The sequence below is a fragment of the Triticum urartu genome, chromosome 5 (genome assembly GCF_003073215.2).
Source record: "Triticum urartu cultivar G1812 chromosome 5, Tu2.1, whole genome shotgun sequence".
NCBI classification, from domain to species: Eukaryota; Viridiplantae; Streptophyta; class Magnoliopsida; order Poales; family Poaceae; genus Triticum; species Triticum urartu.
In genome coordinates, this window is record NC_053026.1 from 13,450,434 (window position 1) to 13,474,558 (window position 24,125).

General features: G+C 47.6%; 1 pseudogene; it reads right to left on the reverse strand.

The window, feature by feature from the left end:
- Positions 1 to 22,520, reverse strand: part of LOC125506631 — a 47,079-nt pseudogene extending 24,559 nt beyond the window's left edge.
- Positions 22,521 to 24,125: the final 1,605 nt, after the last annotated feature.

Sequence of the window (24,125 nt, forward strand, 5' to 3'; positions counted from 1 at the left end):
GTTCGGCTGTGGCCCGGAGAGGCCTTGCCTGGGAGATACTTCGGGCTGGTGCGGCGGCTGGTGGAGGCCTGTGCAAGGCTCGAGGTCATCAAGCGCTCCGCCTGCATCAAAGGTGCCCGTAGGGCCCTTGCCCGTGTAAAGGTGCACTGGGGTAAGCTGGACAGTGAGAAGCTTGTGACGGACGGGCCGCCGCCGGGGAAGGAGCATCGCAAGCCGGAGAACTACTATAAGGATGTTCTTGCAGGTGCCCGCTTTGTGGCAGATGAGTGCAACAAGGATGTAATTTTTGAATGAATTCGCTCGTGTTTATCCTGTGCGCTGAAAAGTTATTCATATGCGCTAAGCAATGCTTATTGAATTTAAAATATTATTTTCTGTGCGGCCGTTTATCAAAAATTGAGAGATGGCCAGTCGTCGGCTTCTGCCCCCCATGCCACTATTGCTGGGGTGTTCGGTGATAATCCTGGGCGCTCTTTTTCCCGTGGTTGGGTCCTTCGAGGGAGGCGCTCAGCACGACGAACCAGGGAATCGGACTATAATGCTTGAACACTCTCACTTAGCCATAGAACTTTATAATTTTAAATTTCGGCGAAGCCCCTAGTTCGGAGGACCGAGTTCGGGGCGCTATCCACGCCTTGGCTGGGGTTATCCAGCTCCTCGCTCGAAGCGGCATAAGCCTTTAGGGACTCGAAAAACCTCTCGAACAGCGACCGGTCTCTCGCCTCATCATGACAGTCAGTTTTAGCTTTCTCCACTGAGGTGCTTAACCCAGCTCAACCGGGGCACAATCGCAGTGGTTCTCCTAGTGCTACCTTAGCCGATATAGCGGAACGTAAGGCACCAAAACATAGGAGCCGGGCAAACCCAACTATTGACCCAAATCATGATTCGGAGCCGATGCATATAGTGCTATAAGTTCGGGGTGCCGCACTTATGAAAGTGTACGGACTTCTCACGTCATATTAATGGGTACTAAAGCCCCTGGCGTATTTTGCCGTACCACAGTGTACGGGTGCAACATGTCATAAACATATATATGAAAAGATGATAATGCAAAAAATAGGCAGAAAGCTATGCATTGTTTATAAAGAGGCTATTTATCAAAGCCGAATGATACAAGTGGTGCGACAAGCAAAAATATATTGGACTATTTAGTATGTCCTGACCAGGGGCAGGCCGCGGAGTTGTATTCAAAACAGGTATACCGCTCGTAACAGAGACCACCTGGGAGTTCCATAATGCGGCATGGCTTGTCTGCCTCCTGGATCTTGCGTCGTTTGTGCGGCAGTCGAATTGCCGAACAGGTCGTCCGAAGTATGGAGTCCTGAAAGTAAGAAAAAGTTGAAAAAAGAATCCGGCAGCCCCTAGTACGTTTTAAGCCGTATTTTGGCTATGCCGTTATTGTGCCCCTTCCCCTGTGCCCATGGTATTTCAAGGGCGTAGTTATGTACGCGAGGTACTAGTTTCGCTAGGTCGCGAAGGCTGGGGTTGGGGCCGCATTGCTACGCTTGCTCGGAGTGTGCCAGGCGGTCTTGCTGTAGGTTACTCCGGGCACGCTTGGCAGTGTCTGGCTTTTTAATGGCTGGACTGGAGAATTGTCGAAGAAGGCTACTTTGTACCTCCGCTGCGAGAGCCGCCGTATGCTCCTCCGTACGAAGGGAGCGTTCGGTGTTTCCGTTGACCGTGATTACTCCTCGAGGGCCTGGCTTCTTGAGTTTGAGATATGCGTAGTGCGGCACCACATTGAATTTTGCGAATGCGGTTCATCCGAGCAGGGCGTGATAGCCACTGCGAAACGGAACTATATCGAAGATTAACTCTTCGCTTCATAAATTATCCGGGGATCCGAAGACCACGTCAAGTGTTACTGAGCCTGTACATTCTTGTGGGTTTGATCCTCGACGGGTCTATGCCCATTTTCCGCACTGTGTCCTGATAAAGCAGGTTCAGGCTACTGTCGCCGTCCATGAGGACTCTTGTGAGGTGAAATCCGTCGATGATTGGGTCAAGAACCAATGCGGCGAAGCCGCCATGACGGATGCTAGTGGAATGGTCCCTCCGATCAAAAGTGACCGGGCAGGAGGACCATGGGTTGAACTTTGGGGCGACTGGCTCCATCGCGTATACGTCCCGTAGCGCACGCTTCCGCTCCCGCTTGGGAATGTGGGTTGCGTATATCATGTTCACCGTCCGCACTTGTGGGGGAAAGCCCTTCTGTCCATTGTTGTTCGGCGGCTTGGGCTCCTCCTCGTCGCTGTGCAGCCCCTTGTTGTTTTTGGCTCTTAACTTGCCTGCCTGCTTGAACACCCAACAATCCCTGTTAGTGTGATTGGCTGGCTTTTCGGGGGTGCCATGTATCTGGCACAAGCGATCGAGTATTCGGTCCAAACTGGACGGGCCCTGAGTATTCTTGTTGAATGGCTTTTTCCGCTGACCGGATTTATAGCCTCTGAATCCGGCATTAACTGTCGTGTCTTCATTGCTGTCGCTGTTAACGCAGCGTTTTTGTTTGTTCCGACGTGTCCTGCCACTTTTGTCCTTGGTGTCCGAATTACCAGGGTTCTTTGATAAGTTGTTACTGCGAGCTAGCCAGCTGTCTTCACCCGCACAAAAGCGGGTCATGAGTTTCATGAGGGCTGCCATGGATTTCGGCTTTTCCTGTCCCAGGTGTCGGGCAAGCCACTCGTCGCGGATGTTATGCTTGAAGGCTGCTAGGGCCTCTGCATCTAGACAGTCGACTATCTGGTTTTTCTTTGTTAGGAACCGTGTCCAGAATTGTCTGGCCGATTCCTCTGGCTGCTGAATTATGTGGCCTAAGTCGTCGACATCCGATGGTCACACGTAAGTGCCCTGGAAGTTGACGAGGAATGCGGCTTCCAGGTCCTCCCAAGAACCGATTGAGTCTGCTGGCAAGCTGTTAAGCCAATGCCGGGCCGGTCCTTTAAGTTTGAGCGGGAGGTATTTGATGGCGTGTAGATCATCGCCGCGTGCCATGTGGATGTGAAGGAGATAATCCTCGATCCATACCGCCGGGTCTGTTGTGCCATCGTATGATTCGATGTTTACGGGTTTGAAACCCTCTGGGATTTTATGCTCCATTAGTTCATTCGTGAAGCATAGCGGGTGTGCGGCGCCTCTGTACTGGGCTATATCACGACGTAGCTCGAAAGAGCTATGTCTGTTGTGTTCGGCCCGGCCGGATTTGTTGTATCCGGAGTAAGGATCATCGTCACGTGCCGTAGGGCACCTGCGCGATCCGTAGATCGATCTTGTTTGTCTTTCCTTGTCCTCGAGTACGTCTCGCAGGTCCGGCGCATTTTCCCGTGCCTTAGTTGAGTGGCGTCGGGGCATGGCTTGGGTGGAGGGTCGAGAGACCTCTCTGTCGCAGCCGCGAGGTGGCCGGTCTGCCATGTCATGCGCTGGTGATGTAGGTGCTTCTTCCTCTGATCGGGGTAGCGGCCTGCACTTTGGGTAACTCTTGGAGGGGCATTCGAGTTCATACTCTTCGGCCGCAAGGACTTCAGTCCATCTGTCAGCTAGCAAATCTTGGGCAGCTCTAAGCTGCTGCTGCTTTTTCTTGAGGCTGCTTGCCGTGGCTAAAAGCCTGCGTCTAAAACGCTCCTGTTCGGCGGGGTTTGATGGTATGACGAATTCGTCGTCATCGAGGCTTGCCTCGTCTTCGGAGGGAGGCATATAGTTATCATCCTCAACCTCTTGGTCTGCCGCTCTCTCATGAGGGCTGGCTTCTCCATATTCCTGTGCCGAATCTTGCTGAGGTGGGTGTTCTTCGGCACTGTCCGGGGTAGTATTATCTCCCGTGCCGGAATCACCATTTTTGCTTTTGCGGGATTTAGAGCGGCGCCGCTGACGCCGGCGCTTTGGCTATTTCATGGGGGTTTCCTCCCCCACTGTTCCATCGCCATCTTCATCTTTTGGAGTATCCACCATATATATGTCATACGACGAGGTGGCCTTCCAGCGCCCTATAGGTGCTGGTTCCTGTTCGTCTCCTACATCGTCGTCCATACCATCGATGTCTTCGGAGCCGAAGTCAAGCATGTCGGTTAAATCTTCGACGGTGGCTACAAAGTGGGTGGTGGGTGGGCTTTGAATTTCTTCATCGTCCATATCCCATCCTCGCTGACCGTAATCCGGCCAGGGCTCTCCTGATAAAGAGAGAGACTTAAGAGAATTCAGGATGATGCCAAAAGGCAAGTCCTGAAAGATGTCTGCGGCGGTGAACTCCATTATCGGTGCCCAATCAGATTCGATTGGCAGGGGTGCGGGGGGTTCGGAGTTCGGGGAGGAGTCCGGATCCTCGGAGTCACGGATCATGCAGAGTGCGGGGCTAGCGTTCGGCTCAATCGCCTTTAAGATCGCAGCCCCCGAGGTGGCGTCCAACCGCTCGTCCTCCATTGGCGCAATAGGCTCCGAGTTAGATGTCTGGACTGATGCGTGTGCGGCCTCCAGGACACTACCCTGAGGCAGAGCTAGATCATGCCTCTCGAGATAGTGCGGCGCGCTTGGCCGTGGCTCGAACCCATCGAAGATCAAGTCTCCAGAGATGTTAGCCGTGTAGTTTAAGCTTCCAAACCTGACTTGATGGCCAGAGGTGTAGCTCTCGATCTGCTCCAAGTGGCCAAGAGAATTGGCCCGCAGAGCGAAGCCGCCGAAGACGAAGATCTGTCCGGGGAGAAAAGTCTCACCCTGGACCGCATCGTTGTTGATGATCAAAGGAGCCATCGGACCTAATGGCGACGACACAGAGGAAATCTCAATGAAAGCACCAATGTCGGTGTCAAAATCGGCGGATCTCGGTAGGGGGTCCCGAATTGTGCGTCTAGGCCGGATGGTAACAGGAGGCAGGGAACATGATGTTTTAGCCAGGTTCGGGCCCTCTTGATGGAGGTAAAACCGTACGTCCTGCTTGATTAATATTTATGATATGGGTAGTACAAGAGTAGTTCTACCACAAGATCAAGGAGGCTAAACCCTAGAAGCTAGCCTATGGTATGATTGTTGTCTATGGAGTTGATGAAGTTGTCCTACGGACTAGAACCCTCCGGTTTATATAGACACCGGATAGGGTTAGGGTTACATAGAGTCGGTTACAATGGTCGGAGATCTTGAATATCCGCATCGCCAAGCTTGCCTTCCACGCCAAGGAAAGTCCCATCCGGACACGGGACGTAGTCTTCAATCTTGTATCTTCATAATCCAGGAGTCCGGCTGAAGGTATAGTCCGGCTACACGAACACCCCCTAATCCAGGACTCCCTCACTGGGCTTCCCCCCGGCTCAGATCAGCCCTCCGGGACAGCACTTCGGTGTCATCCCGGCCCCGGGGGAATAAGCAGGCGCTGGCGACTAGCTCGCCATCTTCGACGGAGCCAACGAACTTCCAGACGAGGATCACTGGATTAGGTCACGGGCCGGACTGCAATGGTACAGTTAACTACATCAAGATAACGGAGAGAAAGGGCTGGATGCGCATAAATAAAGCCATATCACTTACGATGTGGCCTAGGGCTTAGTGCGGGGGCGTCGTTCCGGACTACTGTCAACGTCCCACGTGGTGTTGACCGCCGGAACGCCCTTTGTCGGTGTCAAAACCGGCAGATCTCGGGTAGGGGGTCCCGAACTGTGCGTCTAAGGCGGATGGTAACAAGAGGCGGGGGACACGATGTTTACCCAGGTTCGGGCCCTCTCGATGGAGGTAATACCCTACTTCCTGCTTGATTGATCTTGATGATATGAGTATTACAAGAGTTGATATACCATGAGATCGTAGAGGCTAAACCCAAGAAGCTAGCGTATGGTATGATTGTTGTTCGTCCTATGGACTAAAACCTTCCGGTTTATATAGACACCGGAGAGGGCTAGGGTTACACATAGTTGGTTACAAGGGAGGAGATCTAAATATCCATATTGCCAAGCTTGCCTTCCACGCCAAGGAGAGTCCCATCCGAACACGGGTCGAAGTCTTCAATCTTGTATCTTCACAGTCCAACAGTCCGGCCAAAGGATATAGTCCGGCTGTCTGGAGACCCCCTAATCCAGGACTCCCTCAGTAGCCCCTGAACCAGCCTTCAATGACGATGAGTCTGGCGCGCAGATTGTGTTCGGCATTGCAAGGCGGATTCTTCCTCCGAATTCTCCATAGAAGATTTTGAACACAAGAATCGTGTCCGACTCTACAAAATAAATTCCACATAGCACCGTAGAGAGAATAATACTTCCACAAATCTATTCTGCTGATAGCTTCTTCATAATGTGACGTATTGCCATGGCCTGGTCATGAAGACCCATTTTTTCCGAGCCTGCACATGTTGCGAGGCGGTTTTATTGGCACATACTGTCGAAGCAGAGATCGTGTCCCTCTTATTACGGGATTCTCATCAATACAGACGTGGGTAACCCAATCGTGCCCGCTGGTATGACCTCTCGATTTTAGGCAAGTCACAAACGGCCACGCGGAGGACGCTTGATATTCATCCCCTTACTCGCACTCAAACGAATCCTCCCACCTCGAGTTTCAACACCCAAAGCTCAGGTCAGGCGCTTCATACCCTCAACATGTCCGGATCCAACCTTGAAGGTCGGTGGATGCCTTCCTCTGTCATAGAGGAAGACATCAAAAAGCTACGAGAGGCTAGGTATTTGACTAGCGAAATCCTGCATAGGTTGCCTGCTCGAGGGCATGTCATTCCCACTCCGAAACCTGGCGAGAGCGTTGTATTCATCTCTCACTTCCGCTGAGGGCTAGGCCTTGCTTTTTCCCGGAGGTGTCCAGTTTATGGCAACGGGAGTGGTTTTATGTAACAGCTCCCTGGGGTACCAAGTGGGTGGCCGCCCCTACCTTTCGCTCAGGCCCCCTCCACAACTAACGTCATGGATCAGCAAGGGGCTGGATTGGGGGCCAGCAAAAGGCGTGCCGATATTACAGAATCGCATCTGAGATCTCCTCGAGGGAGATGTCAGGCTGGTAAAGGTAATGCAAGTCATGTTAGTTCGTCGAGTCCTACCTTGCAAACGTCGACCCCTCCGAATGTGGGAGTTCAACCCGGAAGGACCGCGAGCTATTCAGCACTTCCTCGGCATGAAGCTCGAGGAGATGTACAAATTGTTCTTTGGACCACAAATAAGATGTCCGGACCTCACCGAGGATGCGGGTCTGAGCTGCAATCGTCCAGATACCCAAGTAAGTAATCCCGTGGCTGAATATGCTGTCTTTATTTATCACAACATCATTCTGAAAAGTCGCTCTTTGACCAGGACTGGGTAACAAAGGCGAAGATGATCAGGTGTTTGGCCCCCCTTCCCGAAGGCTTAGCAGACCCAGTACTGGCCAGGATGCTCGAGCCGGCACCTTATCAGGCACGCTCAGGGGAAGATAAAGGGGGGAATAAAGAGGTTGAAAGCGGGCCTCACTCATTATTCATCCAAACCGGGGGGATTAGCGCCTCCGCGAAGGAGGATAACCGGGGAGAAGAATCTGAAATTCCCTCTCCCCAAGGAAGGAAGAGGACCGCCTTTGAAGACCCGGAAACATAAGTTTCCAAACGGGGGAAGAAATCTTCGCCAGAGGGTCCTGCCTCGGGGGGTACCCTTGCCGCACGGTGTCTGCAAGGGGATTTGCCCTCCACCGAGCTGTAAGTAAACATAAAGTACTTAATAGTAAAAGCATCCTGCTTTACTTCTGAGGACAATAACTGAAGCATATATTTGCAGTTCGGATCGTAGCCCTTATCGACAAAGTTCATCTTCGGGGGATCTTCTTCCGGAGATGATGGAGAGCAAAACACCTCCCCACGACACCCCACCTCATGAGGCAGGCGACGCTGAAGTGTCGTCATGAAGGGTTTCTCCTGATCCGCTAAGGACAAAGGGTGATCCCTTGGCCAACCGAAGTCCTTAGTATTCGGCTCCTGAGGAGAGTAACAGAAGGAGTCCGGAACCGTCCGGTGTGAGATCGGACGCACTGAAGGATCTTCTGGAGCAAGCGGCTATCTCAGAAGTGCATCGTACGCTAATGGGTACGGTGATTCAGAGGATTTCATCCGCCGAAAGCAGGTTGCATGAAGCTTTTATGAGTCTGCTGAAAGGCTTTGAGGTACGCAAAGTAGTGTATGTTTTTGATGGTACCGCAGACGCTAAGTGTGCCATATGCAGATAGTAGCCCCTAAGACTCTGGTTGCTGAAGTTGGCAGCAAACAAAGGATCATAGTCCCAGGTAATAATCATGCCGCCATTATGTGCAGGTGGCTGAAGGTCCGGTGGCTAGCCGGACTGGTGAATTTGCCGAGCTGAAGCGGCAACTTGATGCGGCAGATGCCGACATCGTGCTTGTCGACAAGCGGCTCGACGAGGCACAGGGTATGTGATTTCTCCAGTGATCAACACATAATAAGAGGAGCTTGATGCTAGTATCTTTAATATGTTTGTGACTGCAGATGGAGATGCCGCCGTGGAGACCCTTCGGGCGGAACTTGCCTGAGCCAAGTAACAAGCCAGGAATAGCGATGGGGCCGCCTTGAAGGAGGTCGAAGAGTTAAGAGCCGAACAGGCTGTGCATTGTTAGAGCAAAGAAAAAATAGCCAAGATGGCTGTTAATTTGAAAGATGTCGCCGACCGTTATGAGCTTCTTAAGAAGGAAAACCAAGAAAAGACGGCGGACCTCGAGAAAGCCAGGGTAGCAGCCAAGGAAGCCCGCTCTAAAATCAGAGCGACGAAGCAGGAGCTACGTCAAGCCGGAGATATTGCGGCTGGGAAGCCATTTTTGTTGCGGACGAAGTTCGGAGATCCTAAGTATGCCCTTATGGATCAGTTATGGAGTTCTGCGGACGCGTACTTGGATTTGGCAGCGAGTGCTGCTGATGCAACCGAGTATTTCATAGACGAAGAAGATTGTGAAGCGGAGAAGCTGTTCTGGTCGCAGTGCAATGCTCCAGTGCGTCCGCTATTGCTAAATGAGCAAATGGCCGAATGGGCCGAGCTCCATAGGTTGTCCGGGCTTGCCATGAGGTCTATTCTGGATCATCTTTGGCCGGAAGGACAAAGGCCGAATAGCTATTTTAGCTTGGTGCAACGATTCCTTGGTGCTGTGGCGCATATTTGCTGTGAAGAGGTCGGCGCGCGTAGAGGGTGCGCGGATGGCTCTTGCCCTTGTCAAGACATGTTGGGCAGAGATGAATGCCACCGCTATTGCAACTCAGAATTCGGACGTAGGCCGGGTAGCGGCCGAGCATTATTTTGAAGAAGTCCTAGAAGGCGCTCGTTTAATAGAGGCTCAGTGCTCGAAGTGTATCATGTTTTAGTGACATGTATCCCAATTGTAAAAACAATGTGGTTTGAATTATAAAGGCTGTGTTTATACTTTTGCCTGAAAGTATTATGATGCCTCCTGTGCGGCCGTTTATGTACATATATATATGTAACCTGAAAGATTGCAGTCGTCGGCTTCAGCCCCCACGCATATAATGCAGGGGTGTTGGAAAAAAACGCGTGTTCACGCTTGATTCAACGTCTTGGTCCATTGAGGAGGTGGTAGCGTGATACGTCTCCAACGTATCTATAATTTTTGATTGCTCCATGCTATATTATCTACTGTTTTGGACAATATTGGGCTTTATTATCCACTTTTATATCATTGTTGGGACTAACCTATTAACCGGAGGCCTAGCCCAGAATTGCTGTTTTTTGCCTATTTCAGTGTTTCGAAGAAAAGGAATATCAAACAGAGTCGAAACGGAATGAAACCCACTGGAGAAGTTATTTTTGGAAGGAAAGCTACCGGAAAAGCTTGGAGTGCACGTCAGGAAAGAAGGGAGGTGCCCACGAGGGTGGGGGGTGCGCCCCCTGCCTCGTGCCTCCCCCCCCCGGAGCTCCACCGACGTACTCCTTTCACCCATATATACCCATATATCCTAAAACTTCCAGAGACGAGAATAGATCGGGAGTTCCCCGCCGCAAACCTCCAGAGCCACCGCAAACCAATCTAGACCCGTTCTGGCACCCTGTCGGAGGGGGGAATCCTTCTCCGATGGCTATCTTCATCATCCCGGCCCTTTTCATGACGAGGAGGGAGTAGTTCACCCTCGGGGCTGAGGGTATGTACCAGTAGCTATGTGTTTGATCTCTCTCTCTCTCTCTTGTGTTCTTGATTTGGCATGATCTTGATGTATCGCGAACTTTGCTATTATAGTTGGATCTTATGTTGCTTCTCCCCCTCTACTCTCTTGTAATGGATTGAGTTTTCCCTTTGAAGTTATGTTATCGCATTGAGTCTTCAAAGATTTGAGAACACTTGATGTATGTCTTGCCGTGCATATCTGTGGTGACAATGGGATATCACGTGATTCACTTGATGTATGTTTTGGTGATCAACTTGCGGGTTCCGCCCATGAACCTATGCATAGGGGTTGGCACACGTTTTCGTCGTGATTCTCCGGTAGAAACTTTGGGGCACTCTTTGAGGTACTTTGTGTTGGTTGAATAGATGAATCTGAGATTGTGTGATGCATATCGTATAATCATACCCACGCATACTTGAGGTGACATTGGAGTATCTAGGTGACATTAGGGTTTTGGTTCATGTGTGTCTTAAGGTGTTATTCTAGTACGAACTCTAGGGCTGTTTGTGAAAATTATAGGAATAGCCCAATGGATTGATTGGAAAGAATAACTTTCAGGTGGTTTCGTACCCTACCATAATCTCTTCGTTTTTTCTCCGCTATTAGTGACTTTGGAGTGACTCTTTGTTGCATGTTGAGGGATAGTTATACGATCCGATTATGTTATTATTGTTGAGAGAACTTGCACTAGTGAAAGTATGAACACTAGGCCTTGTTTCCTAGCATTGCAATACCATTCACGCTCACTTTTACCACTTCCTACCTTGCTGTTTTTATATTTTCAGATTACAAAAACCTATATCTATCATCTATATTGCACTTGTATCACCATCTCTTCGCCGAACTAGTGCACCTATACAATTTACCATTGTATTGGGTGTGTTGGGGACACAAGAGACTCTTTGTTATTTGGTTGGAGGGTTGCTTGAGAGAGACCATCTTCATCCTACGCCTCCCACGGATTAATAAACCTTAGGTCATCCACTTGAGGGAAATTTGTTGCTGTCCTACAAACCTCTGCACTTGGAGGCCCAACAACGTTAGCTGTCCGACGAGGTTGTGTAGTAGACATCAAGCTCTTTCCTGGCGCCGTTGCCGGGGAGGCTAGGTAAGCGGTACTCACACCCCGTCAACTAAGTTCTTTTCTGGCGCCATTGCCGGGAAGGTGAGTGCTTGAAGGGATATCTTTAGATCTTGCAATCGAATATTTTAGTTTCTTGTTTTATCACTAGTTTAGTCTATAAAAGAAAATTACAAAAAAAATGGAATTGAGGGTGCCTCATATGCTTCATCTTTTTAATATCTTTCATGAAAATGATGGAAAGGAAAATTGTGCTCACGTACTAGAAGAAGAATTACATAGAATGCTTGGGACAAAATATGTGAATGATGAGCATGATTGCAATGTTGTTAGTATGAATTCCTTAAATATCCATGATGCTAATGATATGCAAAGCCACAAGCTTGGGGATGCTATGCTTGATGAAGATGAAATTTTTAGTCCCCCAAGTTTTGATGTGCAAATTTATTATGATGAAAGCATGCTTCCTATCTATGATGATTATTGTTATGACACGTACGCTATAAAGAATAATGATAACCATGAAACTTGTCATCTTCATCTTAATTTTCAATCACATGATAATTATTTTGTTGAGTTTGCTCCCACCACTATTCCGAATAAGAAGATTTTTGTTTATGTGGAGAGTAGTAAAATTTATATGCTTGTAGATCATGAAAAGAATGCTTTATGTGCTGGTTATATTGTTGAATTCATTCATGATGCTACTGAAAATTATTATGAGGGAGGAACATATGCTTGTAGGAATTGCAATAATATCAAGTTTCCTCTCTATGTGCTTAAAGCTTTGAAGCTATGCTTGTTTTGCCTCCCTATGCTAAGTTGTTTGCTCAAAAAATCCCTATGCATAGGAAGTGGGTTAGGCTTAAATTTTCTAGTCATATTCTTCATGATGCTCACGTTATGTTTCAATTCTTATCTTTTATGTGAGCATCATTGTAATCATCATGCCTAGCTAAAAAGGCAATAAAGAAAAGCGCTTGTTGGGAGATAACCCAATATTTACCTTTACTGTTTTTGTGTGTTCACATGATTATGCTACTGTAGTAATCATGTTTTATAGCTTTTGTTTGAATAAAGTGCCAAGTAAGACTGTTAGGATAACCTACGGTAAAAGTTATTTGATTCTGCTGCAGAAAACAAAAACTTTGTGCGCACGAGATTAGTTTTCATAAATCACAAAAACGTGCTTTGCAGTTGATTCTTTTTGCAGAAGATCAATGAACAAATTATCTAGGTCTTACTAATTTGGTAGAATTGTTTAGGTTTCAGAAGTATACGTTTGATACAGATTACTACTGACTGTTCTGTTTTTGACAGATTCTCTTTTCTATGTATTGTTTGCTTATTTTGATGAATCTATGAGTAGTATCGGAGGGTATGAACCATAGAGAAGTTGGAATATAGTATATATTACACCAATATGAATTAATAATGAGTTAATTACAGTACCTTGAAGTGGTGTTTTGTATTCTTTCGCTAACGGAGCTTACGAGTTTTCTGTTAAGTTTTGTGTTGTGAAGTTTTCAGGTTTCGGGTAAAGATTCGATGGACTATGGAATAAGGATTGGCAGGAGCCTAAGCTTGGGGATGCCCAAGGCACCCCAAGGTAATATTCAAGGAAACCCAAGATCCTAAGCTTGGGGGTGCCCCGGAATGCATCCCCTCTTTCATCTTCGTTCATCGGTAACTTTACCTGGAGCTATATTTTTATTCACCACATGATATGTGTTTTGCTTGGAGCGTCATTTTCTTTTGTTAGTATTTGCTTGCTGTTATTTAAAATAGTATTTTGCATCTCTATTTTCAATAAAAATGTCAGGGATAGCCTTTACCATGCTTATTTTGCAAGTATACATGTTGCTGTTTCAAAACAGAAAGTTTACCGCTGTTGCAAAAATTCCCTAGAAAAGTCAGAATGTGATATAACGTTGAAACCTTTTGCATATTGAGCTATGATAAATTTACTACAGTGAGAAGTTTCCTTCATAATTTTTGGAGCTAGGAAAGTATTGGTACTCTTGCATTCTTTACAGACTGTACTGTTTTGGCAGATTGCTGTTATGTTTGCATTGTTTGCATATGTTTGCTTGTTTAATGATTCTATTTGAGGATAGGAGTATTAAATATGCAGAGACATTTAGTATGAAATGTTGAATAATAATTTTTGTGATTTTCTACAGTAGAGAATGATAAGGTTTTTGCTTTGGTTTATACTAACTTATCTCACGAGTTCTTGTTGAGTTTGGTGTGGATGAAGCTTTTGAGATTTAGGGAGACCATGATATGAAAGGAATTAAGGAGACACAAAAGCTCAATCTTGGGGATGCCCAAGGCACCCCAAGATAATATTTCAAGATGTCTCAAGCATCTAAGCTTGGGTATGCCCCGGTAGGCATCCCACCTTTGTTCTTCAACAATTATCGGTTAGTATCGGTTGGACCTAAGTTTTTGCTTCTTCACTTGAGTTGTGCTATCCTTAAAATGTCATTTTGTTTTGCTTTGCTTGATGCTTGAATAAAATACCAAGATATGAAATTCTTAAATGTTAGAGAGTCTTCACATAGTTACATAATTATTCGACTACTCATTGATCTTCACTTATATCTTTCAGAGTAGTTTGTCATTTTCTCTAGTGCTTCACTTATATCTTTTAGAGCACGGTGGTAGTTTTATTTTGAACAAATAGATGAACTCTCATGCTTCACTTAGATTATTTTGAGAGTCTTAAATAGCATGGTAATTTTCTTAATAATCTTAATATGCTAGGTATTCAAGATTTGTAAAACTTTCTTTTGAGTGCGTTGAATACTAAGAAAAGTTTGATGCTTGATAATTGTTTTGAGATATAAAGATGGTGATATTAGAGTCATGCTAGTTGAGAAATTATGAATTTGAGAAATACTTGTGTTAAAGTTTGTGATTCCCATAGCATGCACGTATAGTGAACCGTTATGTGATGAAGTTGGAGCACGATATATTTATTGATTGTCTTCCTTATGTGTGGAGGTCGGGATCGCGCGATGGTTAACTCCTACCAACCCTTCCCCTAGGAGCATGCGTGTAATATTTTGTTTTGATGACTTGTAGATTTTTGCAATAAGTATGTGAGTTCTTTATGACTAATGTTGAGTCCATGGATTATATGCACTCTCTCCCTTCCACCATTGCTAGCCTCTCTAATACAGCGCACCTTTCACCGGTATCATACACCCACCATATACTTTCCTCAAAACAGCCACCATACCTACCTATCATGGCATTTCCATAGCCATTCTGAGATATATTGCCATGCAACTTTCCACCGTTCTGTTTATTATGACACGCTCCATCATTGTCATATTGGTAGCATGATCATGTAGTTGACATAGTATTTGTGGCAAAGCCACCGTTCATAATTTTTTCATACATGTCACTCTTGGTTCATTGCATATCCCGGTACACCGCCGGAGGCATTCATATAGAGTGATACTTTGTTCTAGTATCGAGTTGTAATCATTGAGTTGTAAATAAATAGAAGTGTGATGATCATCATTTTTAGAGCATTATCCCATGTGAGGAAAGGATGATGGAGACTATGATTCCCCCACAAGTCGGGATGAGACTCCGGATGAAAAAAAGAGGCCATAAAAAGGAGAAAAGGCACAAATAAAAAAATAAAAAATGAGAGAAAAAGATAGAAGGGGCAATGCTACTATCCTTTTACCACACTTGTGCTTCAAAGTAGCACCATGATCTTCATGATAGAGAGTGTCCTATGCTGTCACTTTCATATACTAATGGGAATTTTTCATTATAGAACTTGGCTTGTATATTCCAATGATGGCCTTCCTCAAATTGCCCTAGGTCTTCATGAGCAAGCGAGTTGGATGCACACCCACTTAGTTTCCTTTTGAGCTTTCATACATTTATAGCTCTAGTGCATCCGTTGCATGGCAATCCCTACTCACTCACATTGATATCTATTGATGGGAATCTCCATAGCCCATTGATACGCCTAGTTAATGTGAGACTATCTTCTCCCTTTTTGTCTTCTCCACAACCACCATTCTATTCCACATATAGTGCTATGTCCATGGCTCATGCTCATGTATTGCATGAAAGTTGAAAAAGTTTGAAAATTCTAAAGTATGAAACAATTGCTTGGCTGAAACCGGGATTGTGCATGATTTAAATATTTTGTGTGACGAAGATAGAGCATAGCCAGACTATATGATTTTGTAGGGATAACTTTCTTTGGCCATGTTATTTTGAGAAGACATGATTGCTTTGTTAGTATGCTTGAAGTATTATTATTTTTATGTCAATATGAACTTTTATCTTGAATCTTTCAGATCTGAATATTCATACCACAATTAAGAAGAATCACATTGAAATTATGCCAACTAGCATTCCACATCAAAAATTATCTTTTTTATCATTTACCTACTCGAGGACGAGAAGGAATTAAGCTTGGGGATGCCTGATACGTCTCCAACGTATCTATAATTTTGGATTGCTCCATGCTATATTATCTACTGTTTTGGACAATATTGGGCTTTATTATCCACTTTTATATTAGTTTTCGGACTAACCTATTAACCGGAGGCCCAGCCCAGAATTGCTGTTTTTTTGCCTATTTCAGTGTTTCGAAGAAAAGGAATATCAAACGGAGTCGAAACAGAATGAAACCAACTGGAGAAGTTATTTTCGGGAGGAAAGCTACCGGAAAAGCTTAGAGTGCATGTTAGGAAAGAAGGGAGGTGCCCACGAGGGTGGGGGGCGCGCCCACCCCCCCCCGGCGCGCCCCCCCCCCCCCCGCCCCCCCCCCCCCCCCCGGAGCTCCACCGACGTACTCCTTTCACCCATATATACCCATATATCCTAAAACTTCCAGAGACGAGAATAGATCGGGAGTTCCGCCGCCACAAACCTCCAGAGCCACCGCAAACCAATCTAGACCCGTTCCGGCACCCTGCCGGAGGGGGGGATCCTTCTCCGGTGGCCATCTTCATCATCCCGGCGCTCTCCATGACATGGAGGGAGTAGTTCACCCTCGGGGCTGAGGGTATGTACCAGTAGCTATGTGTATGATCTCTCTCTCTCGTGTTCTTTATTTGATACGATCTTGATGTATCGCGAGCTTTGCTATTATAGTTGGATCTTATGTTGCTTCTCCCCCTCTACTCTCTTGTAATGGATTGAGTTTTCCCTTTGAAGTTATGTTATCAGATTGAGTCTTTAAAGATTTGAGAACACTAGATGTATGTCTTGCTGTGCGTATCTGTGGTGACAATGGGATATCACGTGATTCACTTGATGTATGTTTTGGTGATCAACTTGCGGGTTCCCCCCATGAACCTATGCATAGGGGTTGGCACACGTTTTCATCATGATTCTCCAGTAGAATCTTTGGGGCACTCTTTGAGGTACTTTTTGTTGGTTGAATAGATGAATCTAAGATTGTGTGATTCATATCGTATAATCATACCCACGGATACTTGAGGTGACATTTGAGTATCTCGGTGGCATTAGGGTTTTGGTTGATGTGTGTCTTAAGGTGTTATTCTGGTATGAACTCTAGGGCTGTTTGTGACACTTATAGGAATTGCCCAATGGATTGATTGGAAAGAATAACTTTGAGGTGGTTTCGTACCCTACCATAATCTCTTCGTTTGTTCTCTGCTATTAGTGACTTTGGAGTGACTCTTTGTTGCATGTTGAGGGATAGTTATACGATCCGATTATGTTATTATTGTTGAGAGAACTTGCACTAGTGAAAGTATGAACCCTAGGCCTTGTTTCCTAGCATTGCAATACCATTTACGCTCACTTGTACCACTTCCTACCTTGCTGTTTTTATATTTTCATGTTACAAAAACCTATATCTATCATCTATATTGCACTTGTATCACCATCTCTTCGCCGAACTAGTGCACCTATACAATTTACCATTGTATTGGGTGTGTTGGGGACACAAGAGACTCTTCGTTATTTGGTTGCAGGGTTGCTTGAGAGAGACCATCTTAATCCTACGCCTCCCACGGATTGATAAACCTTAGGTCATCCACTTGAGGGAAGTTTGGTACTATCCTACAAACCTATGCACTTGGAGGCCCAACAACGTCTTCAAGAGGAAGGTTGTGTAGTAGACATCATAGCGTAGTGAATGAGGAAATCGGAATATATTGCTTAACATTTTCACTTAGCCATAGGAGTTTGACGGTGGGGCTACTATATAGCCCCTGGTACCTCCGCGCTCGTCCGAATACGGGGCACGTACGTACATGACCGGGAAACGACCCTTCGTTAATGCGGAGGAATCCTGAAGATTCCGCTAAGTCATCGAGTGGTTGACCAGTCTCGCGCTTTATCATGACAGTCAGTTTTCGGCTTTCTCTACTGAGGTGCTCGTCCGGATGAACCAGGGAACAATCGCAGTAGTTCTCCCGGTGCCACCTTAGCCGATAGAGCGGAACGTAAGGTAGCAAAACGCGGGAGCCGGGCAAACCCAACATTTGACCAAAGACATGATTCGGAGCTGATGCATATAAGGCCAAACTCGCGACGCCGAACACTCCCTAAGGTATTCAGACTTTACAACATATACTAGGCTGAGAAACACCCTCGATAATGAACACTGAAGTTCCAGGTACGAGCATTAGTCTGACGTGGCGAAATGCCAATAACACCAGAATCCCTCTCGGTTGTGTATAAGTATCCGGAGGGTGCGAAGCAACAAGAGACAGTAAGAAAGGTTTACACAGGGTCTTAATCTAAAGAGAAACCTTTGAGCGGGGCCCTGCTGCACGTCTGCGCTTGTGTCTCCGTTGCGCCGTATCCTGAAAGGGCGTAGCACATTTATCATCTATAAAAGATAAAAATCCAGCCCAAAGTCCGAGTGTAGAAAGAGAAAAAATTGGTTATTCTTAATGAACCATTAAAATTTAAGATAAGTTAAGTTGAGCCGAACTAGCCCTGATTACACGCAGGAAGCCCATGGTGCCGTCTATGGGGGTATAACCATTAAACCAATCTCGGGTTTTATCTAAGCTATTATAGCTAGTAATGCACCGGACTCGTCTAGCCGTGCCCGCGGTCTTGTCGACCGACCCTTTATTCTAGTTGGAGGGGTCATTTAGTGTTCGGCTATTAAAGTCGTCGCACACTCTTCCGCTTGTAAGGAAAGTTCGAACTTTCCGCTAATGGCGATGATGCCCCATGGACCGGGCATATTAAGCTTGAGAGAAGTGTAATGCGGTACTGCATTAAAACAAGCAAAAGCCGCTCTTTCGAGTAGTGCTTGATAGCCACTTCGGAATGGAGCTATGTTGAAGGTTAACTTTTCGCTTCGGAAGTTGTCGGGAGAACCGAATACAACATCTAGTAATAGAGAGCCCGTGCAGGGGGCCTCTGGGCCCGGTATTACTCCCTTGAAGGTAGTACTACTGTGGCTAATTTTTGTCTGGTCTATCCCCATAAGGACTCGTGTGAGATGGTATCCATTTATTATTGGGTCTAACACCAAGGTAGCCAATCCTTCGTGTCGAATACTTGTCAGGTTATCCATGCGATCAAAATTGATCGGGCAGGCCAACCAGGGGTTGAACTTAGGAGTGACGGGCTCTACGGCGCGTGTGTCTTGGAGTGCATGTTTGCCACTCCCCTCCGTCACATGGATCATGTTGACTGCTTTAACCTATGGTGCGAATTTTTTCTGTCCCCCAGTGCTTTTCTAGCGAGGCTCATCCTCGTCTTCACTTGGTGTCTCCCGTCCCTTGTGTTCGGCGTTTAGCTTACCGGCCTGCTTCAAGACCCAACATTCTCTGTGGGTGTGATTTGCAGGTTTATCAGAGGTGCCATGAATTTGACATAGTTTGTCTAGAATCCTCTTTAGGCTGGACGATCCATCTCTGTTGCCTTTAAAAGGCTTTTTCTGTTGACCGGGCTGAGAGCCCCTAAATACGGTGTTTACCATCGTATTGTCTGGGCTGTCTTCATTGTTTGGACGCTTGCTTTTGCTGCGTCGTAGTTTTCCATTGCCATCCCTAACTTCGGATGTGCCTGGGTCGCTGGTGCTACTACGGGCCAGCCAGCTATCTTCGCCCGTGCAAAAGCGGGTCATAAGGCTTGTTAGGGCTGCCATTGTCCTCGGTTTTTCCTGGCCGAGGTGTCTGGCAAGCCATTCGTCCCGGATGTTGTGTTTGAAAGCCTATAAGGCTTCGTCGTCCGGACAATCGACAATTTGATTCTTCTTAGTGAGGAATCTGTTCCAAAGCTTCCGAGCTGACTCTCTGGGCTGTTGGATTATGTTACTGAGATCGTCTGCACCCGGAGGTCGGACATAAGTTCCTTGAAAATTGGCCCTGAAAGCATCCTCAAGCTCCTCCCAACTTCCAATGGAATTTTCGGGGAGGCTCTTCAGCCAGTGCCGAGCTGGTCCCTTCAGCTTGAGGGGCAAGTATTCAATGGCGTGGAGATCGTCTCCGCGAGCCATATGGATATGGAGGATGAAGTCCTCAATCCAGACCCCAAGGTCTGTTGTTCCGTCATACGCCTCTATGTTCACGGGTTTGAATCCCGAAATTCGTGATCCAGTACCTCATCGGTGAAACATAGGGGGTGTGCGGCACCCCTGTATTTGGATGTATCATGGCGTTCAGACGGTTGTAGTGTTTGGTTTTGATTGTGCGTTGGAGCATGCTTTCTAGATCCGTAGATGGATTTGGTTACACCGGCTTTTTGATGTAAGTCCTTGCGTGGATCGTGTGCTGACCTGTGTGCGGCCTTGTTAGCCGCTCTATCGCGGCCACCAGGTCGTTGATCCGGCCGATTGGCCGTCTTATTTTTCGGCTGTGTGGGCTCTAAGGCCTCATCGTCGAATTCGGGCAACAGCTTGCGTTTTGGATAGCTCTTTGTGTGGTAACATCCACCATACTTTTCTTCATTGTCAAGCACTTTGTTCCATCTACTGTTGAGCGTAGTTTGTGCAGCAAGAAGCCTTCTGCGGAGGTTCTCTTGTTCCAAGTGATCTTCCAGGATGATGTTTGCATCTTCGTCCGGACTGTTTTCCTCTCCGGAGGGGGATTGATGAGCTTTATCTTCGGCGTCTCCGTGTTCGGATAGCGGATCCGTACTATGTTCGCCGGTTGCTGGTTCGTCCTGCTCCATCGCTGGTTCCATGTGGTCGTCGTTTCCTTTGGTTTCGACCGGGGTGTTATTCTTTCCTGCGCTATTATCGATGTTGAGGCGGGATTTAGAGCGGCGCTTATGTCGTCGCTTTGGTTGCTTCTCGATGGATTTATCCTTCGCTGCATCCTACCGTTCCACATCATTGTTCTCTTTGGGTGTATCCACCATGTATATATCGTGTGATGAGGTGGCAGTCCAGTGCCCTGTGGGCGGTGGTTCCTGCTCGTCTCCTGCATCGTCGTCCATACCGTCGATGTCTTCGGAGCCAAAATCGAGCATGTCGGTTAAATCATCCACAGTGGCTACTAAGTGGGTGGTGGGTGGGCAGCGAATTTCTTCGTCCTCCGCATCCCATCCTAGCCGGACATAGTTCGGCCAAGGTTATCCTGACAAGGAGAGAGACCTTAATGAAGTTAGCACATCGCTGAAAGGCGAGTGCTGAAAGATATCCATGGAGGTAAACTCCATGATCGGCGCCCAATCAGATTCGACAGGCACGGACGCAGGAGGTTCGGAGCCCGTGGCCGGGGACGAATCGAAGGATCCGGCCACATGGGTCTCATAGGAGGTGAGGTTAGTATTCGGCTCTATCACCGTTGAGTGTGCGGCCTCCATGGCGGGGTCCAACCACCTGACCTTGGACGGCGCAATCTGTTCCGGATTGAAAGCCGGAGTAGCCACAGGTGCGATCTCCCGAACACTATCCGGCGGTAGAATTAGGTCATGCTCATCGTGACTATGCAGCGCACCTGCCATGGGCTCGAATCCGTCGAATATCAAGTCTCCGCGGATGTCGGTAGTGTAATTCAAGCTTCCAAACCTGACCTGATGGCCAGGGGCGTAGCTTTCGATCTGCTCCAGATGGCCATACGAGTTGGCCCGCAGTACGAAGCCGCCGAATACGAAGATCTGTCCGGGGAGGAAAACCTCGCCCTGGATCACATCGTTACCGATGATTGAACGAGCCATCAAGCCTTTATCGTGACGACACAGTGGAACTCTCAATGAAAGCACCAATGTCGGTGTCAAAACCGGTGGATCTCGGGTAGGGGGTCCCGAACTGTGTGTCTAAGGTGGATGGTAACAGGAGGCAGGGGACACGATGTTTACCCAGGTTCGGGCCCTCTCGATGGAGGTAATACCCTACTTCCTGCTTGATTGATCTTGATGATATGAGTATTACAAGAGTTGATCTACCACGAGATCGTAGAGGCTAAACCCTAGAAGCTAGCCTATGGTATGATTGTTGTTCGTCCTATGGACTAAAACCTTCCGGTTTATATAGACACTAGAGAGGGCTAGGGTTACACATAGTTGGTTACAAGGGAGGAGATCTACATATCCGTATTGCCAAGCTTGCCTTCCACGCCAAGGAGAGTCCCATCCGGACACGGGTCGAAGTCTTCAATCTTGTATCTTCATAGTCCAACGGTCCGGCCAAAGGACATAGTCCAGCTGTCCGGAGACCCCCTAATCCAGGACTCCCTCACCCTTCCCCTTTTTGGGCGTCTCCACCTCCAGATGCGACGGGGCCGCCCTCTTCTTCTTCCTCTCCTCAGGGGGAGGATTGTTTTCTTCCTCCTCCCCCTCTTCCCTGTCATTGTTCTTAGGGACAGAGGAATGAGTTTCGTCGTCTTCGGACACCACGTCCGAAGTACCCTTGTGGCGGAGGCCACTCTTGGCTCCCTTTGCCTTCTTCTTCGCTTTCTTCTCTGGCACCTTATATGGCGCTGGCACCAGCATCTTTGGCAGACGGGGGATGACTGGTTCTTCAGGCAGCGGAGCCGGACACTGGATCCGCTTCGCCCTCTCCACCCAGTCCTGAAAAAGCAATAACAAAAGCTCAGAAATCATCCTCGAAACAATTAGGTTGAGGATACGGTCGAAATAACATACCTTGCTGGCAGGGTGTGTGCAATCGTGACCACAGTCTGACTCCGTGGCCGGTGGATTCTCATTGCCCTTAAAGAGCAATTTCCATGCGCCTTCGTGCAAAGTCTCGAAGAGCCTCACCAGGGTCTGGTGCTTCTTCGGATTGAACTCCCACAGCGGGCGGCTTGGGAGCTGGCACGGAAGGATCCGGCGAACTAACATCACCTGGATCACATCGACGAGCTTGACGCTCTTGGTTACCATACTCTGAACACGCGTCTGCAGCGCTATCAGCTCGTTAGGGGAACACTAGTCCAGACTCTTCTCGACCCAAGAGGTGAGTCGAACAGGAGCGCCAGAGCGGAATTCAGCAGCTGCGGCCCAGGTGGTGCCGCGTGGTTCTGTGATGTAGAACCACTGCTTTTGCCACTCCTTTACCGTATCCACAAAGGTGCCTTTGGGCCAGGAGACGTTGGACAATTTACTCACCATTGCCCCTCCGCATTCCGCGTGCTGACCATCCACCACCTTTGGCTTCACGTTGAAGACTTTGAGCCACAGCCCAAAGTGGGGTTCGATGCAGAGGAAGGCCTCGCACACGACGATAAATGCCGAGATGTTGATGAAGGAATTTGGGGATAGATCATGGAAATCCACCCCGTAGTAATACATTAGCCCGCGAACGAAAGGTGGATTGGAAACCCAAGCCTGCGGAAGATATGAGGGAGGAATACTACCCTCCCGTTGGGCTCCGGATGGGGATGATCTGTCCCTCGGCCGGCAAGCGGTGGGCAATTCCTTTCGCCAAATATCCGGTAGCCCGGAGCTCAGTAATGTCCTCCTCCTTGAGGGAGGAGACCATCCACTTGCCCTGACCACGAGATCCGGACATGGTTGCTTAAGTGGAAAGGAGATGAAAACATGGGCGTTGGAGCTCGAGATCGGGAAGGCGGAGACGGAGAGAAAGCGTGAGAAGAGGAAGAGGGGGTCCTTATCCTCTTATAAAGGCAGCAAACATTAAACGCCTCCTCGCTTGCCTTAAGATTCACCTATTCCCCAAGGCCATGTAAACGGCACGGTTGGGTTACCCATGCCCGCATTGATGGGAATCCCACAATAAGGGGACACGATCTCTGCTTCGACAAGACGTGCCAATATCAACCGCGTCCCGAAACGTGGGATGGCAGAAGAAAAACGGTTCGAAATTACACCCGAACGGGCATGATGCTATGTTGCAGAAAGTTGTGAGCAGATGGAACTCGTGTAACACACACACACACACACACACATATATATATATATAACATATATCACTAGTAGAAAAATGGTCAAACGTGAAGCACATTAGTGCCGGTTTGTATTTGAGCCGGCACTAATGTATACATTAGTGCCGGTTCCAACGGATAGCCGGGCCGCTTTCATTAGTACCGGTTCGTGGCGAACCTTTAGCACCGGTTCGTGCCACGAACCGGTACTAATGAGAGTGGTGGCAGGATGTTGTCAGAGTGGGGCCCCTCCAGCACCTTTAGTACCGGTTCGTGCCACGAACCGGTACTAAAGGTCGTCCTATATAAACCCTTCGTCCACCAGCACTCTGTTCTTCCCCCTTTCCCCTCTCCGGCCCTCTCCTCTGTTCTTCCCTTCTTCCTCTCGAGTTCATCACAAAATTTGCCCAAAATTTGTCAAGATTTGAAGGCCCTCATCCATTCAAATGATCACAAAGGTTAGCAACTTTGTCCTTTCATCTCTCATTGCTAGATTAGCTCTTGCATTGGTTTATATAGTGATTAATTTGTGATTTTAGTAATTTGGGAGGATATATATATGTGCTAGTATTTGATTTATATGCAATTTGAGGTCAAAAATAAC